The 14,845-nt window shown below is 47.0% G+C and overlaps 18 non-coding genes across 18 annotated transcripts; all 18 read left to right on the top strand.

Moving 5' to 3' along the window:
• The first annotated feature begins 914 nt into the window (after positions 1 to 914).
• Positions 915 to 986, top strand: TRNAP-AGG (transfer RNA proline (anticodon AGG)). Its single transcript has one exon. It is a non-coding gene; the product is annotated as a tRNA-Pro (tRNA).
• Positions 987 to 1,371: 385 nt separating this feature from the next.
• Positions 1,372 to 1,444, top strand: TRNAV-AAC (transfer RNA valine (anticodon AAC)). The gene has a single exon. It is a non-coding gene; the product is annotated as a tRNA-Val (tRNA).
• Positions 1,445 to 1,737: 293 nt separating this feature from the next.
• On the top strand, positions 1,738 to 1,849 carry TRNAL-CAA (transfer RNA leucine (anticodon CAA)). The gene is made up of 2 exons: positions 1,738 to 1,775; positions 1,804 to 1,849. It is a non-coding gene; the product is annotated as a tRNA-Leu (tRNA).
• A 1,387-nt stretch (positions 1,850 to 3,236) lies between these two features.
• On the top strand, positions 3,237 to 3,309 carry TRNAV-UAC (transfer RNA valine (anticodon UAC)). The gene has a single exon. It is a non-coding gene; the product is annotated as a tRNA-Val (tRNA).
• A 406-nt stretch (positions 3,310 to 3,715) lies between these two features.
• TRNAP-AGG (transfer RNA proline (anticodon AGG)) lies at positions 3,716 to 3,787 on the top strand. Its single transcript has one exon. It is a non-coding gene; the product is annotated as a tRNA-Pro (tRNA).
• A 385-nt stretch (positions 3,788 to 4,172) lies between these two features.
• On the top strand, positions 4,173 to 4,245 carry TRNAV-AAC (transfer RNA valine (anticodon AAC)). Its single transcript has one exon. It is a non-coding gene; the product is annotated as a tRNA-Val (tRNA).
• Positions 4,246 to 4,538: 293 nt separating this feature from the next.
• TRNAL-CAA (transfer RNA leucine (anticodon CAA)) lies at positions 4,539 to 4,650 on the top strand. The gene is made up of 2 exons: positions 4,539 to 4,576; positions 4,605 to 4,650. It is a non-coding gene; the product is annotated as a tRNA-Leu (tRNA).
• A 1,858-nt stretch (positions 4,651 to 6,508) lies between these two features.
• Positions 6,509 to 6,580, top strand: TRNAP-AGG (transfer RNA proline (anticodon AGG)). Its single transcript has one exon. It is a non-coding gene; the product is annotated as a tRNA-Pro (tRNA).
• A 385-nt stretch (positions 6,581 to 6,965) lies between these two features.
• Positions 6,966 to 7,038, top strand: TRNAV-AAC (transfer RNA valine (anticodon AAC)). Its single transcript has one exon. It is a non-coding gene; the product is annotated as a tRNA-Val (tRNA).
• Positions 7,039 to 7,331: 293 nt separating this feature from the next.
• TRNAL-CAA (transfer RNA leucine (anticodon CAA)) lies at positions 7,332 to 7,443 on the top strand. Its single transcript has 2 exons — positions 7,332 to 7,369; positions 7,398 to 7,443. It is a non-coding gene; the product is annotated as a tRNA-Leu (tRNA).
• A 931-nt stretch (positions 7,444 to 8,374) lies between these two features.
• On the top strand, positions 8,375 to 8,446 carry TRNAP-UGG (transfer RNA proline (anticodon UGG)). Its single transcript has one exon. It is a non-coding gene; the product is annotated as a tRNA-Pro (tRNA).
• A 384-nt stretch (positions 8,447 to 8,830) lies between these two features.
• Positions 8,831 to 8,903, top strand: TRNAV-UAC (transfer RNA valine (anticodon UAC)). Its single transcript has one exon. It is a non-coding gene; the product is annotated as a tRNA-Val (tRNA).
• An 863-nt stretch (positions 8,904 to 9,766) lies between these two features.
• On the top strand, positions 9,767 to 9,839 carry TRNAV-AAC (transfer RNA valine (anticodon AAC)). The gene has a single exon. It is a non-coding gene; the product is annotated as a tRNA-Val (tRNA).
• Positions 9,840 to 10,132: 293 nt separating this feature from the next.
• Positions 10,133 to 10,244, top strand: TRNAL-CAA (transfer RNA leucine (anticodon CAA)). The gene is made up of 2 exons: positions 10,133 to 10,170; positions 10,199 to 10,244. It is a non-coding gene; the product is annotated as a tRNA-Leu (tRNA).
• A 1,858-nt stretch (positions 10,245 to 12,102) lies between these two features.
• Positions 12,103 to 12,174, top strand: TRNAP-AGG (transfer RNA proline (anticodon AGG)). The gene has a single exon. It is a non-coding gene; the product is annotated as a tRNA-Pro (tRNA).
• Positions 12,175 to 12,559: 385 nt separating this feature from the next.
• TRNAV-AAC (transfer RNA valine (anticodon AAC)) lies at positions 12,560 to 12,632 on the top strand. The gene has a single exon. It is a non-coding gene; the product is annotated as a tRNA-Val (tRNA).
• A 293-nt stretch (positions 12,633 to 12,925) lies between these two features.
• TRNAL-CAA (transfer RNA leucine (anticodon CAA)) lies at positions 12,926 to 13,037 on the top strand. The gene is made up of 2 exons: positions 12,926 to 12,963; positions 12,992 to 13,037. It is a non-coding gene; the product is annotated as a tRNA-Leu (tRNA).
• Positions 13,038 to 14,424: 1,387 nt separating this feature from the next.
• Positions 14,425 to 14,497, top strand: TRNAV-UAC (transfer RNA valine (anticodon UAC)). Its single transcript has one exon. It is a non-coding gene; the product is annotated as a tRNA-Val (tRNA).
• Positions 14,498 to 14,845: the final 348 nt, after the last annotated feature.

The raw sequence follows: 14,845 nt of genomic DNA, 5'->3' as shown, positions 1-14,845 counted from the left end.
AGGGGTATGATTCTCGCTTTGGGTGCGAGAGGTCCTGGGTTCAAATCCCGGACGAGCCCATCCTGTGGAAGTTTTCAGGCTGCTTGTCATATAGGAGCCTTTCTTCTTTTCAATGCTATAAGACGCTGTGTATGTCGAGAAGGTTCCTTACCCTGCACGCTATTTTCCACTTTTGACATGATAAAGGAGTGCAGGACTTCGTTGCAACTGCTTTTCTGGGCTGGACCAGCAGTGTAGGAACATTACATGCAAAGTGTTTTTCTAGTGTCATTTCAGGATATGGTTTCCAAATCGCCTCTTGGAAAAAAAGTGGTCCTCATTCCTGTCTTCCAAAGAAAGAGAGACCGGGTAAGGAGAGCCCAACTTTGAGCTTCAAGGACGTTGGCCTTTAGTCTGTGCATTCCAACCCAATACATGCCAACAAGATTCCTGAGGTGGTGTCTGTTTCTGTAGTGTAGTGGTTATCACGTTCGCCTTACACGCGAAAGGTCGAGACCGGGCAGAAACAGCAGCTTGCTGTTTTTCACAGTGTTTGCATTTACTGGCTCACTTTATAGGAAAGCTGAGATAATAGAGGCTGTCTATTCCTCACCAGCCTGACGTAGTGTGCTCCAGAGATCTCAGTGACAGCTCGAAAAGAGAAGTGACGATAGCTTGCGCCATTCGCTTGCTCGCACTTTGCTCTGTAGGGTGGGCCTACTTCATGAAAGCAAGGCATGAGAGCAGAAATGCTTCTCTTGTCCTCACCACGAGCAGACACTTAAAGCAAACAAACTGTCTGAAGGACAGAGGCTTTTTAATTTCTTGTTTGATGACGGTCATGAAAAAGACAGCAATCATATTGCAGAACAGAGCAGCATGTACTGGCTAGCTGCCACTAACCCCTGGAGCTGTGTCAGAGGTGACTCTTGCGTGGCTCGTTGGTCTAGGGGTATGATTCTCGCTTAGGGTGCCAGAGGTCCCGGGTTCAAATCCCGGACGAGCCCTTTTTAGAGGTAAACATACAAACCCTACTAAAATTGCACTATGCCTGACTATTTCTCGTTATACTGGGTGCATTGTTGCACAACATATTTCTAACCTCAGAAGAAAAATGGATCACCATGCTTTATCTGCCTACCTGCTTAGTCTCAGTGTGTCCCAGGTGATGCTTTCCCAAGCTGTACTCGCTGGCATTTAGGCATCAGATATTTGCCTGTCGATGCCTGCACAAGTGAGTTTTGAATACGTCTAATTGCAAGCATGTTGGATGATATCTCTGAGGTTTTCACACTTGTTCTGCACATTCTGAGCCGCTGCTGATACAGCAGAATAGAAGTAGGGTGAAGGCTTGAGAGAAACTTTCCTCTAACAGTAGAAAGCACCAAGGTAGTTTCTGTAGTGTAGTGGTCATCACGTTCGCCTAACACGCGAAAGGTCCCCGGTTCGAGACCGGGCAGAAACACTGTGCATTGGATGCTTTTTTTGTGCACACTCTAAAACCTTATTATCTCAATGCAATTTTAAGAAGAGGTGGTCTTTGGACACAGTGAGCCGTGAGAAAATTTCTTTACCTTTGCAGACGAAACAAAGTTATCTCCATCGATCATCTGGGGGTTGTTCTTGGGCCTATTTTTATTTTATTTAAGCTATGTTGTATTGTTGGGGCCTTTACACCTGTGACATTGCTGTGAACGTTGTAAGTGGAAACGTTGGCAGGTGCAGACAGAAGAGTCAGAACTAAGCACACCCTGAGCCGTCAGGATGGCCGAGTGGTCTAAGGCGCCAGACTCAAGAGAGCTTGATCTTCAGTGATGCTGAGCCTTCTGGTCTCCTCATGGAGGCGTGGGTTCAAATCCCACTTCTGACAGGTCCCTTTTACACCCTTAAGTCTTCCTAATTTTTGCAGTGCATTCCCCAGACACACCACAATATTTGCAGGAACCTGTAGTAAATAAAGAGAAATCCACCAGGCTGGGCCCTCAATCACAATTCCATGTATTTCTGAAAGGGACACCTCAGGCACACCTTCCATTACATTTGCACTCCATCACAGTAACTGCCATGCTGGGTTTCGAAATAAGCATTTGATCCCATCATTTGTTGTGAGGCTCTCCTGCCACCTTTTGGGCAGAGAAGGCAGTGTTCCTGGAACAACACAGGCAGACATGTTCAACAGGGCTTCCTGGTTATGTGGGAGGAGCATATTGCCAATGGTTCCCCCTTGCAAATTCTAATTTACATAAGGAAGACAGAGAGGTAGCTGGGAGTAGGCACTACACATGGACATTGCACTCCCTCTTGTGATTTGCAGCCAATTCTAGATTGAGTCGGAGGAAAGGAGGAGACTCACCCAACAATGGCCATACTGGGAAGTCAGCCACTCTGGGTCTCCCAGGTGAATGTTTCAGGCCTGTGAGCCACTCATATAAATCTCGCCTGATCGAGCCTGATCGAGCGCTGAGCGAGCGCGTTTGAATGCAAATATCAAACACCACTTTCTCAGGTGCAAGAAATGGTGGGCCCTTCATTGCTTCTGGTGTGGAAGTCTATGGAGCAAGGGTCCAGGACTTGCAGAGGAGTACAAGTGCCAGAAAGTGGTTGCTGTTCTCATCTGTGCCTTTTTACTGCTCACTGGCCGATAGGAGATTGGCTGCCCCCTTCCTTGCTGGAGTGAAAAAACAACAACTTGAGAGAAAACATGACTTTGTGTGGCTCACTTATAGGGAGACGAGCCAAATAGCCCTGCTATTTTCTGAAAGACGCTTCAGTAATTGTTCAAAATGTATCTTGGCCACTCAGGCTCGTTGGTCTAGGGGTATGATTCTCGCTTTGGGTGCGAGAGGTCCTGGGTTCAAATCCCGGACGAGCCCATCCTGTGGAAGTTTTCAGGCTGCTTGTCATATAGGAGCCTTTCTTCTTTTCAATGCTATAAGACGCTGTGTATGTCGAGAAGGTTCCTTACCCTGCACGCTATTTTCCACTTTTGACATGATAAAGGAGTGCAGGACTTCGTTGCAACTGCTTTTCTGGGCTGGACCAGCAGTGTAGGAACATTACATGCAAAGTGTTTTTCTAGTGTCATTTCAGGATATGGTTTCCAAATCGCCTCTTGGAAAAAAAGTGGTCCTCATTCCTGTCTTCCAAAGAAAGAGAGACCAGGTAAGGAGAGCCCAACTTTGAGCTTCAAGGACGTTGGCCTTTAGTCTGTGCATTCCAACCCAATACATGCCAACAAGATTCCTGAGGTGGTGTCTGTTTCTGTAGTGTAGTGGTTATCACGTTTGCCGTACACGCGAAAGGTCCCTGGTTCGAGACCGGGCAGAAATAGCAGCTTGCTGTTTTTCACAGTGTTTGCATTTACTGGCTCACTTTATAGGAAAGCTGAGATAATAGAGGCTGTCTATTCCTCACCAGCCTGACGTAGTGTGCTCCAGAGATCTCAGTGACAGCTCGAAAAGAGAAGTGACGATAGCTTGCGCCATTCGCTTGCTCGCACTTTGCTCTGTAGGGTGGGCCTACTTCATGAAAGCAAGGCATGAGAGCAGAAATGCTTCTCTTGTCCTCACCACGAGCAGACACTTAAAGCAAACAAACTGTCTGAAGGACAGAGGCTTTTTAATTTCTTGTTTGATGACGGTCATGAAAAAGACAGCAATCATATTGCAGAACAGAGCAGCATGTACTGGCTAGCTGCCACTAACCCCTGGAGCTGTGTCAGAGGTGACTCTTGCGTGGCTCGTTGGTCTAGGGGTATGATTCTCGCTTAGGGTGCGAGAGGTCCCGGGTTCAAATCCCGGACGAGCCCTTTTTAGAGGTAAACATACAAACCCTACTAAAATTGCACTATGCCTGACTATTTCTCGTTATACTGGGTGCATTGTTGCACAACATATTTCTAACCTCAGAAGAAAAATGGATCACCATGCTTTATCTGCCTACCTGCTTAGTCTCAGTGTGTCCCAGGTGATGCTTTCCCAAGCTGTACTCGCTGGCATTTAGGCATCAGATATTTGCCTGTCGATGCCTGCACAAGTGAGTTTTGAATACGTCTAATTGCAAGCATGTTGGATGATATCTCTGAGGTTTTCACACTTGTTCTGCACATTCTGAGCCGCTGCTGATACAGCAGAATAGAAGTAGGGTGAAGGCTTGAGAGAAACTTTCCTCTAACAGTAGAAAGCACCAAGGTAGTTTCTGTAGTGTAGTGGTCATCACGTTCGCCTAACACGCGAAAGGTCCACGGTTCGAGACCGGGCAGAAACACTGTGCATTGGATGCTTTTTTTGTGCACACTCTAAAACCTTATTATCTCAATGCAATTTTAAGAAGAGGTGGTCTTTGGACACAGTGAGCCGTGAGAAAATTTCTTTACCTTTGCAGACGAAACAAAGTTATCTCCATCGATCATCTGGGGGTTGTTCTTGGGCCTATTATTATTTTATTTAAGCTATGTTGTATTGTTGGGGCCTTTACACCTGTGACATTGCTGTGAACGTTGTAAGTGGAAACGTTGGCAGGTGCAGACAGAAGAGTCAGAACTAAGCACACCCTGAGCCGTCAGGATGGCCGAGTGGTCTAAGGCGCCAGACTCAAGAGAGCTTGATCTTCAGTGATGCTGAGCCTTCTGGTCTCCTCATGGAGGCGTGGGTTCAAATCCCACTTCTGACAGGTCCCTTTTACACCCTTAAGTCTTCCTAATTTTTGCAGTGCATTCCCCAGACACAACACAATATTTGCAGGAACCTGTAGTAAATAAAGAGAAATCCACCAGGCTGGGCCCTCAATCACAATTCCATGTATTTCTGAAAGGGACACCTCAGGCACACCTTCCATTACATTTGCACTCCATCACAGTAACTGCCATGCTGGGTTTCGAAATAAGCATTTGATCCCATCATTTGTTGTGAGGCTCTCCTGCCACCTTTTGGGCAGAGAAGGCAGTGTTTCTGGAACAACACAGGCAGACATGTTCAACAGGGCTTCCTGGTTATGTGGGAGGAGCAGATTGCCAATGGTCCCCCCATGCAAATTCTAATTTACATAAGGAAGACAGAGAGGTAGCTGGGAGTAGGCACTACACACGGACATTGCACTCCCTCTTGTGATTTGCAGCCAATTCTAGATTGAGTCGGAGGAAAGGAGGAGACTCGCCCAACAATGGCCATACTGGGAAGTCAGCCACTCTGGGTCTCCCAGGTGAATGTTTCAGGCCTGTGAGCCACTCATATACATCTCGCCTGATCGAGCCTGATCGAGCGCTGAGCGAGCGCGTTTGAATGCAAATATCAAACACCACTTTCTCAGGTGCAAGAAATGGTGGGCCCTTCATTGCTTCTGGTGTGGAAGTCTATGGAGCAAGGGTCCAGGACTTGCAGAGGAGTACAAGTGCCAGAAAGTGGTTGCTGTTCTCATCTGTGCCTTTTTACTGCTCACTGGCCGATAGGAGATTGGCTGCCCCCTTCCTTGCTGGAGTGAAAAAACAACAACTTGAGAGAAAACATGACTTTGTGTGGCTCACTTATAGGGAGACGAGCCAAATAGCCCTGCTATTTTCTGAAAGACGCTTCAGTAATTGTTCAAAATGTATCTTGGCCACTCAGGCTCGTTGGTCTAGGGGTATGATTCTCGCTTTGGGTGCGAGAGGTCCTGGGTTCAAATCCCGGACGAGCCCATCCTGTGGAAGTTTTCAGGCTGCTTGTCATATAGGAGCCTTTCTTCTTTTCAATGCTATAAGACGCTGTGTATGTCGAGAAGGTTCCTTACCCTGCACGCTATTTTTCACTTTTGACATGATAAAGGAGTGCAGGACTTTGTTGCAACTGCTTTTCTGGGCTGGACCAGCAGTGTAGGAACATTACATGCAAAGTGTTTTTCTAGTGTCATTTCAGGATATGGTTTCCAAATCGCCTCTTGGAAAAAAAGTGGTCCTCATTCCTGTCTTCCAAAGAAAGAGAGACCGGGTAAGGAGAGCCCAACTTTGAGCTTCAAGGACGTTGGCCTTTAGTCTGTGCATTCCAACCCAATACATGCCAACAAGATTCCTGAGGTGGTGTCTGTTTCTGTAGTGTAGTGGTTATCACGTTCGCCTTACACGCGAAAGGTCGAGACCGGGCAGAAACAGCAGCTTGCTGTTTTTCACAGTGTTTGCATTTACTGGCTCACTTTATAGGAAAGCTGAGATAATAGAGGCTGTCTATTCCTCACCAGCCTGACGTAGTGTGCTCCAGAGATCTCAGTGACAGCTCGAAAAGAGAAGTGACGATAGCTTGCGCCATTCGCTTGCTCGCACTTTGCTCTGTAGGGTGGGCCTACTTCATGAAAGCAAGGCATGAGAGCAGAAATGCTTCTCTTGTCCTCACCACGAGCAGACACTTAAAGCAAACAAACTGTCTGAAGGACAGAGGCTTTTTAATTTCTTGTTTGATGACGATCATGAAAAAGACAGCAATCATATTGCAGAACAGAGCAGCATGTACTGGCTAGCTGCCACTAACCCCTGGAGCTGTGTCAGAGGTGACTCTTGCGTGGCTCGTTGGTCTAGGGGTATGATTCTCGCTTAGGGTGCGAGAGGTCCCGGGTTCAAATCCCGGACGAGCCCTTTTTAGAGGTAAACATACAAACCCTACTAAAATTGCACTATGCCTGACTATTTCTCGTTATACTGGGTGCATTGTTGCACAACATATTTCTAACCTCAGAAGAAAAATGGATCACCATGCTTTATCTGCCTACCTGCTTAGTCTCAGTGTGTCCCAGGTGATGCTTTCCCAAGCTGTACTCGCTGGCATTTAGGCATCAGATATTTGCCTGTCGATGCCTGCACAAGTGAGTTTTGAATACGTCTAATTGCAAGCATGTTGGATGATATCTCTGAGGTTTTCACACTTGTTCTGCACATTCTGAGCCGCTGCTGATACAGCAGAATAGAAGTAGGGTGAAGGCTTGAGAGAAACTTTCCTCTAACAGTAGAAAGCACCAAGGTAGTTTCTGTAGTGTAGTGGTCATCACGTTCGCCTAACACGCGAAAGGTCCCCGGTTCGAGACCGGGCAGAAACACTGTGCATTGGATGCTTTTTTTGTGCACACTCTAAAACCTTATTATCTCAATGCAATTTTAAGAAGAGGTGGTCTTTGGACACAGTGAGCCGTGAGAAAATTTCTTTACCTTTGCAGACGAAACAAAGTTATCTCCATCGATCATCTGGGGGTTGTTCTTGGGCCTATTTTTATTTTATTTAAGCTATGTTGTATTGTTGGGGCCTTTACACCTGTGACATTGCTGTGAACGTTGTAAGTGGAAACGTTGGCAGGTGCAGACAGAAGAGTCAGAACTAAGCACACCCTGAGCCGTCAGGATGGCCGAGTGGTCTAAGGCGCCAGACTCAAGAGAGCTTGATCTTCAGTGATGCTGAGCCTTCTGGTCTCCTCATGGAGGCGTGGGTTCAAATCCCACTTCTGACAGGTCCCTTTTACACCCTTAAGTCTTCCTAATTTTTGCAGTGCATTCCCCAGACACACCACAATATTTGCAGGAACCTGTAGTAAATAAAGAGAAATCCACCAGGCTGGGCCCTCAATCACAATTCCATGTATATCTGAAAGGGACACCTCAGGCACACCTTCCATTACATTTGCACTCCATCACAGTAACTGCCATGCTGGGTTTCGAAATAAGCATTTGATCCCATCATTTGTTGTGAGGCTCTCCTGCCACCTTTTGGGCAGAGAAGGCAGTGTTCCTGGAACAACACAGGCAGACATGTTCAACAGGGCTTCCTGGTTATGTGGGAGGAGCAGATTGCCAATGGTCTCCCCTTGCAAATTCTAATTTACATAAGGAAGACAGAGAGGTAGCTGGGAGTAGGCACTACACACGGACATTGCACTCCCTCTTGTGATTTGCAGCCAATTCTAGATTGAGTCGGAGGAAAGGAGGAGACTCGCCCAACAATGGCCATACTGGGAAGTCAGCCACTCTGGGTCTCCCAGGTGAATGTTTCAGGCCTGTGAGCCACTCATATAAATCTCGCCTGATCGAGCCTGATCGAGCGCTGAGCGAGCGCGTTTGAATGCAAATATCAAACACCACTTTCTCAGGTGCAAGAAATGGTGGGCCCTTCATTGCTTCTGGTGTGGAAGTCTATGGAGCAAGGGTCCAGGACTTGCAGAGGAGTACAAGTGCCAGAAAGTGGTTGCTGTTCTCATCTGTGCCTTTTTACTGCTCACTGGCCGATAGGAGATTGGCTGCCCCCTTCCTTGCTGGAAAGAAAAAACAACAACTTGAGAGAAAACATGACTTTGTGTGGCTCCCTTATAGGGAGACGAGCCAAATAGCCCTGCTATTTTCTGAAAGACGCTTCAGTAATTGTTCAAAATGTATCTTGGCCACTCAGGCTCGTTGGTCTAGGGGTATGATTCTCGCTTTGGGTGCGAGAGGTCCCGGGTTCAAATCCCGGACGAGCCCATCCTGTGGAAGTTTTCAGGCTGCTTGTCATATAGGAGCCTTTCTTCTTTTCAATGCTATAAGACGCTGTGTATGTCGAGAAGGTTCCTTACCCTGCACGCTATTTTCCACTTTTGACATGATAAAGGAGTGCAGGACTTCGTTGCAACTGCTTTTCTGGGCTGGACCAGCAGTGTAGGAACATTACATGCAAAGTGTTTTTCTAGTGTCATTTCAGGATATGGTTTCCAAATCGCCTCTTGGAAAAAAAGTGGTCCTCATTCCTGTCTTCCAAAGAAAGAGAGACCGGGTAAGGAGAGCCCAACTTTGAGCTTCAAGGACGTTGGCCTTTAGTCTGTGCATTCCAACCCAATACATGCCAACAAGATTCCTGAGGTAGTGTCTGTTTCTGTAGTGTAGTGGTTATCACGTTTGCCTTACACGCGAAAGGTCCCTGGTTCGAGACTGGGCAGAAACAGCAGCTTGCTGTTTTTCACAGTGTTTGCATTTACTGGCTCACTTTATAGGAAAGCTGAGATAATAGAGGCTGTCTATTCCTCACCAGCCTGACGTAGTGTGCTCCAGAGATCTCAGTGACAGCTCGAAAAGAGAAGTGACGATAGCTTGCGCCATTCGCTTGCTCGCACTTTGCTCTGTAGGGTGGGCCTACTTCATGAAAGCAAGGCATGAGAGCAGAAATGCTTCTCTTGTCCTCACCACGAGCAGACACTTAAAGCAAACAAACTGTCTGAAGGACAGAGGCTTTTTAATTTCTTGTTTGATGACGGTCATGAAAAAGACAGCAATCATATTGCAGAACAGAGCAGCATGTACTGGCTAGCTGCCACTAACCCCTGGAGCTGTGTCAGAGGTGACTCTTGCGTGGCTCATTGGACTAGGGGTATGATTCTCGCTTAGGGTGCGAGAGGTCCCGGGTTCAAATCCCGGACGTGCCCTTTTTAGAGGTAAACATACAAACCCTACTAAAATTGCACTATGCCTGACTATTTCTCGTTATACTGGGTGCATTGTTGCACAACATATTTCTAACCTCAGAAGAAAAATGGATCACCATGCTTTATCTGCCTACCTGCTTAGTCTCAGTGTGTCCCAGGTGATGCTTTCCCAAGCTGTACTCGCTGGCATTTAGGCATCAGATATTTGCCTGTCGATGCCTGCACAAGTGAGTTTTGAATACGTCTAATTGCAAGCATGTTGGATGATATCTCTGAGGTTTTCACACTTGTTCTGCACATTCTGAGCCGCTGCTGATACAGCAGAATAGAAGTAGGGTGAAGGCTTGAGAGAAACTTTCCTCTAACAGTAGAAAGCACCAAGGTAGTTTCTGTAGTGTAGTGGTCATCACGTTCGCCTAACACGCGAAAGGTCCACGGTTCGAGACCGGGCAGAAACACTGTGCATTGGATGCTTTTTTTGTGCACACTCTAAAACCTTATTATCTCAATGCAATTTTAAGAAGAGGTGGTCTTTGGACACAGTGAGCCGTGAGAAAATTTCTTTACCTTTGCAGACGAAACAAAGTTATCTCCATCGATCATCTGGGGGTTGTTCTTGGGCCTATTTTTATTTTATTTAAGCTATGTTGTATTGTTGGGGCCTTTACACCTGTGACATTGCTGTGAACGTTGTAAGTGGAAACGTTGGCAGGTGCAGACAGAAGAGTCAGAACTAAGCACACCCTGAGCCGTCAGGATGGCCGAGTGGTCTAAGGCGCCAGACTCAAGAGAGCTTGATCTTCAGTGATGCTGAGCCTTCTGGTCTCCTCATGGAGGCGTGGGTTCAAATCCCACTTCTGACAGGTCCCTTTTACACCCTTAAGTCTTCCTAATTTTTGCAGTGCATTCCCCAGACACACCACAATATTTGCAGGAACCTGTAGTAAATAAAGAGAAATCCACCAGGCTGGGCCCTCAATCACAATTCCATGTATTTCTGAAAGGGACACCTCAGGCACACCTTCCATTACATTTGCACTCCATCACAGTAACTGCCATGCTGGGTTTCGAAATAAGCATTTGATCCCATCATTTGTTGTGAGGCTCTCCTGCCACCTTTTGGGCAGAGAAGGCAGTGTTCCTGGAACAACACAGGCAGACATGTTCAACAGGGCTTCCTGGTTATGTGGGAGGAGCAGATTGCCAATGGTCTCCCCTTGCAAATTCTAATTTACATAAGGAAGACAGAGAGGTAGCTGGGAGTAGGCACTACACACGGACATTGCACTCCCTCTTGTGATTTGCAGCCAATTCTAGATTGAGTCGGAGGAAAGGAGGAGACTCGCCCAACAATGGCCATACTGGGAAGTCAGCCACTCTGGGTCTCCCAGGTGAATGTTTCAGGCCTGTGAGCCACTCATATAAATCTCGCCTGATCGAGCCTGATCGAGCGCTGAGCGAGCGCGTTTGAATGCAAATATCAAACACCACTTTCTCAGGTGCAAGAAATGGTGGGCCCTTCATTGCTTCTGGTGTGGAAGTCTATGGAGCAAGGGTCCAGGACTTGCAGAGGAGTACAAGTGCCAGAAAGTGGTTGCTGTTCTCATCTGTGCCTTTTTACTGCTCACTGGCCGATAGGAGATTGGCTGCCCCCTTCCTTGCTGGAGTGAAAAAACAACAACTTGAGAGAAAACATGACTTTGTGTGGCTCACTTATAGGGAGACGAGCCAAATAGCCCTGCTATTTTCTGAAAGACGCTTCAGTAATTGTTCAAAATGTATCTTGGCCACTCAGGCTCGTTGGTCTAGGGGTATGATTCTCGCTTTGGGTGCGAGAGGTCCTGGGTTCAAATCCCGGACGAGCCCATCCTGTGGAAGTTTTCAGGCTGCTTGTCATATAGGAGCCTTTCTTCTTTTCAATGCTATAAGACGCTGTGTATGTCGAGAAGGTTCCTTACCCTGCACGCTATTTTCCACTTTTGACATGATAAAGGAGTGCAGGACTTCGTTGCAACTGCTTTTCTGGGCTGGACCAGCAGTGTAGGAACATTACATGCAAAGTGTTTTTCTAGTGTCATTTCAGGATATGGTTTCCAAATCGCCTCTTGGAAAAAAAGTGGTCCTCATTCCTGTCTTCCAAAGAAAGAGAGACCGGGTAAGGAGAGCCCAACTTTGAGCTTCAAGGACGTTGGCCTTTAGTCTGTGCATTCCAACCCAATACATGCCAACAAGATTCCTGAGGTGGTGTCTGTTTCTGTAGTGTAGTGGTTATCACGTTCGCCTTACACGCGAAAGGTCGAGACCGGGCAGAAACAGCAGCTTGCTGTTTTTCACAGTGTTTGCATTTACTGGCTCACTTTATAGGAAAGCTGAGATAATAGAGGCTGTCTATTCCTCACCAGCCTGACGTAGTGTGCTCCAGAGATCTCAGTGACAGCTCGAAAAGAGAAGTGACGATAGCTTGCGCCATTCGCTTGCTCGCACTTTGCTCTGTAGGGTGGGCCTACTTCATGAAAGCAAGGCATGAGAGCAGAAATGCTTCTCTTGTCCTCACCACGAGCAGACACTTAAAGCAAACAAACTGTCTGAAGGACAGAGGCTTTTTAATTTCTTGTTTGATGACGGTCATGAAAAAGACAGCAATCATATTGCAGAACAGAGCAGCATGTACTGGCTAGCTGCCACTAACCCCTGGAGCTGTGTCAGAGGTGACTCTTGCGTGGCTCGTTGGTCTAGGGGTATGATTCTCGCTTAGGGTGCCAGAGGTCCCGGGTTCAAATCCCGGACGAGCCCTTTTTAGAGGTAAACATACAAACCCTACTAAAATTGCACTATGCCTGACTATTTCTCGTTATACTGGGTGCATTGTTGCACAACATATTTCTAACCTCAGAAGAAAAATGGATCACCATGCTTTATCTGCCTACCTGCTTAGTCTCAGTGTGTCCCAGGTGATGCTTTCCCAAGCTGTACTCGCTGGCATTTAGGCATCAGATATTTGCCTGTCGATGCCTGCACAAGTGAGTTTTGAATACGTCTAATTGCAAGCATGTTGGATGATATCTCTGAGGTTTTCACACTTGTTCTGCACATTCTGAGCCGCTGCTGATACAGCAGAATAGAAGTAGGGTGAAGGCTTGAGAGAAACTTTCCTCTAACAGTAGAAAGCACCAAGGTAGTTTCTGTAGTGTAGTGGTCATCACGTTCGCCTAACACGCGAAAGGTCCCCGGTTCGAGACCGGGCAGAAACACTGTGCATTGGATGCTTTTTTTGTGCACACTCTAAAACCTTATTATCTCAATGCAATTTTAAGAAGAGGTGGTCTTTGGACACAGTGAGCCGTGAGAAAATTTCTTTACCTTTGCAGACGAAACAAAGTTATCTCCATCGATCATCTGGGGGTTGTTCTTGGGCCTATTTTTATTTTATTTAAGCTATGTTGTATTGTTGGGGCCTTTACACCTGTGACATTGCTGTGAACGTTGTAAGTGGAAACGTTGGCAGGTGCAGACAGAAGAGTCAGAACTAAGCACACCCTGAGCCGTCAGGATGGCCGAGTGGTCTAAGGCGCCAGACTCAAGAGAGCTTGATCTTCAGTGATGCTGAGCCTTCTGGTCTCCTCATGGAGGCGTGGGTTCAAATCCCACTTCTGACAGGTCCCTTTTACACCCTTAAGTCTTCCTAATTTTTGCAGTGCATTCCCCAGACACACCACAATATTTGCAGGAACCTGTAGTAAATAAAGAGAAATCCACCAGGCTGGGCCCTCAATCACAATTCCATGTATTTCTGAAAGGGACACCTCAGGCACACCTTCCATTACATTTGCACTCCATCACAGTAACTGCCATGCTGGGTTTCGAAATAAGCATTTGATCCCATCATTTGTTGTGAGGCTCTCCTGCCACCTTTTGGGCAGAGAAGGCAGTGTTCCTGGAACAACACAGGCAGACATGTTCAACAGGGCTTCCTGGTTATGTGGGAGGAGCATATTGCCAATGGTTCCCCCTTGCAAATTCTAATTTACATAAGGAAGACAGAGAGGTAGCTGGGAGTAGGCACTACACATGGACATTGCACTCCCTCTTGTGATTTGCAGCCAATTCTAGATTGAGTCGGAGGAAAGGAGGAGACTCACCCAACAATGGCCATACTGGGAAGTCAGCCACTCTGGGTCTCCCAGGTGAATGTTTCAGGCCTGTGAGCCACTCATATAAATCTCGCCTGATCGAGCCTGATCGAGCGCTGAGCGAGCGCGTTTGAATGCAAATATCAAACACCACTTTCTCAGGTGCAAGAAATGGTGGGCCCTTCATTGCTTCTGGTGTGGAAGTCTATGGAGCAAGGGTCCAGGACTTGCAGAGGAGTACAAGTGCCAGAAAGTGGTTGCTGTTCTCATCTGTGCCTTTTTACTGCTCACTGGCCGATAGGAGATTGGCTGCCCCCTTCCTTGCTGGAGTGAAAAAACAACAACTTGAGAGAAAACATGACTTTGTGTGGCTCACTTATAGGGAGACGAGCCAAATAGCCCTGCTATTTTCTGAAAGACGCTTCAGTAATTGTTCAAAATGTATCTTGGCCACTCAGGCTCGTTGGTCTAGGGGTATGATTCTCGCTTTGGGTGCGAGAGGTCCTGGGTTCAAATCCCGGACGAGCCCATCCTGTGGAAGTTTTCAGGCTGCTTGTCATATAGGAGCCTTTCTTCTTTTCAATGCTATAAGACGCTGTGTATGTCGAGAAGGTTCCTTACCCTGCACGCTATTTTCCACTTTTGACATGATAAAGGAGTGCAGGACTTCGTTGCAACTGCTTTTCTGGGCTGGACCAGCAGTGTAGGAACATTACATGCAAAGTGTTTTTCTAGTGTCATTTCAGGATATGGTTTCCAAATCGCCTCTTGGAAAAAAAGTGGTCCTCATTCCTGTCTTCCAAAGAAAGAGAGACCAGGTAAGGAGAGCCCAACTTTGAGCTTCAAGGACGTTGGCCTTTAGTCTGTGCATTCCAACCCAATACATGCCAACAAGATTCCTGAGGTGGTGTCTGTTTCTGTAGTGTAGTGGTTATCACGTTTGCCGTACACGCGAAAGGTCCCTGGTTCGAGACCGGGCAGAAATAGCAGCTTGCTGTTTTTCACAGTGTTTGCATTTACTGGCTCACTTTATAGGAAAGCTGAGATAATAGAGGCTGTCTATTCCTCACCAGCCTGACGTAGTGTGCTCCAGAGATCTCAGTGACAGCTCGAAAAGAGAAGTGACGATAGCTTGCGCCATTCGCTTGCTCGCACTTTGCTCTGTAGGGTGGGCCTACTTCATGAAAGCAAGGCATGAGAGCAGAAATGCTTCTCTTGTCCTCACCACGAGCAGACACTTAAAGCAAACAAACTGTCTGAAGGACAGAGGCTTTTTAATTTCTTGTTTGATGACGGTCATGAAAAAGACAGCAATCATATTGCAGAACAGAGCA

This window comes from Lissotriton vulgaris, chromosome 10, assembly GCF_964263255.1.
Source record: "Lissotriton vulgaris chromosome 10, aLisVul1.2, whole genome shotgun sequence".
Taxonomy (NCBI): domain Eukaryota; kingdom Metazoa; phylum Chordata; class Amphibia; order Caudata; family Salamandridae; genus Lissotriton; species Lissotriton vulgaris.
Note: the sequence above shows the minus strand (reverse complement) of the source record. Positions and strands in the feature narration are given on the sequence as shown.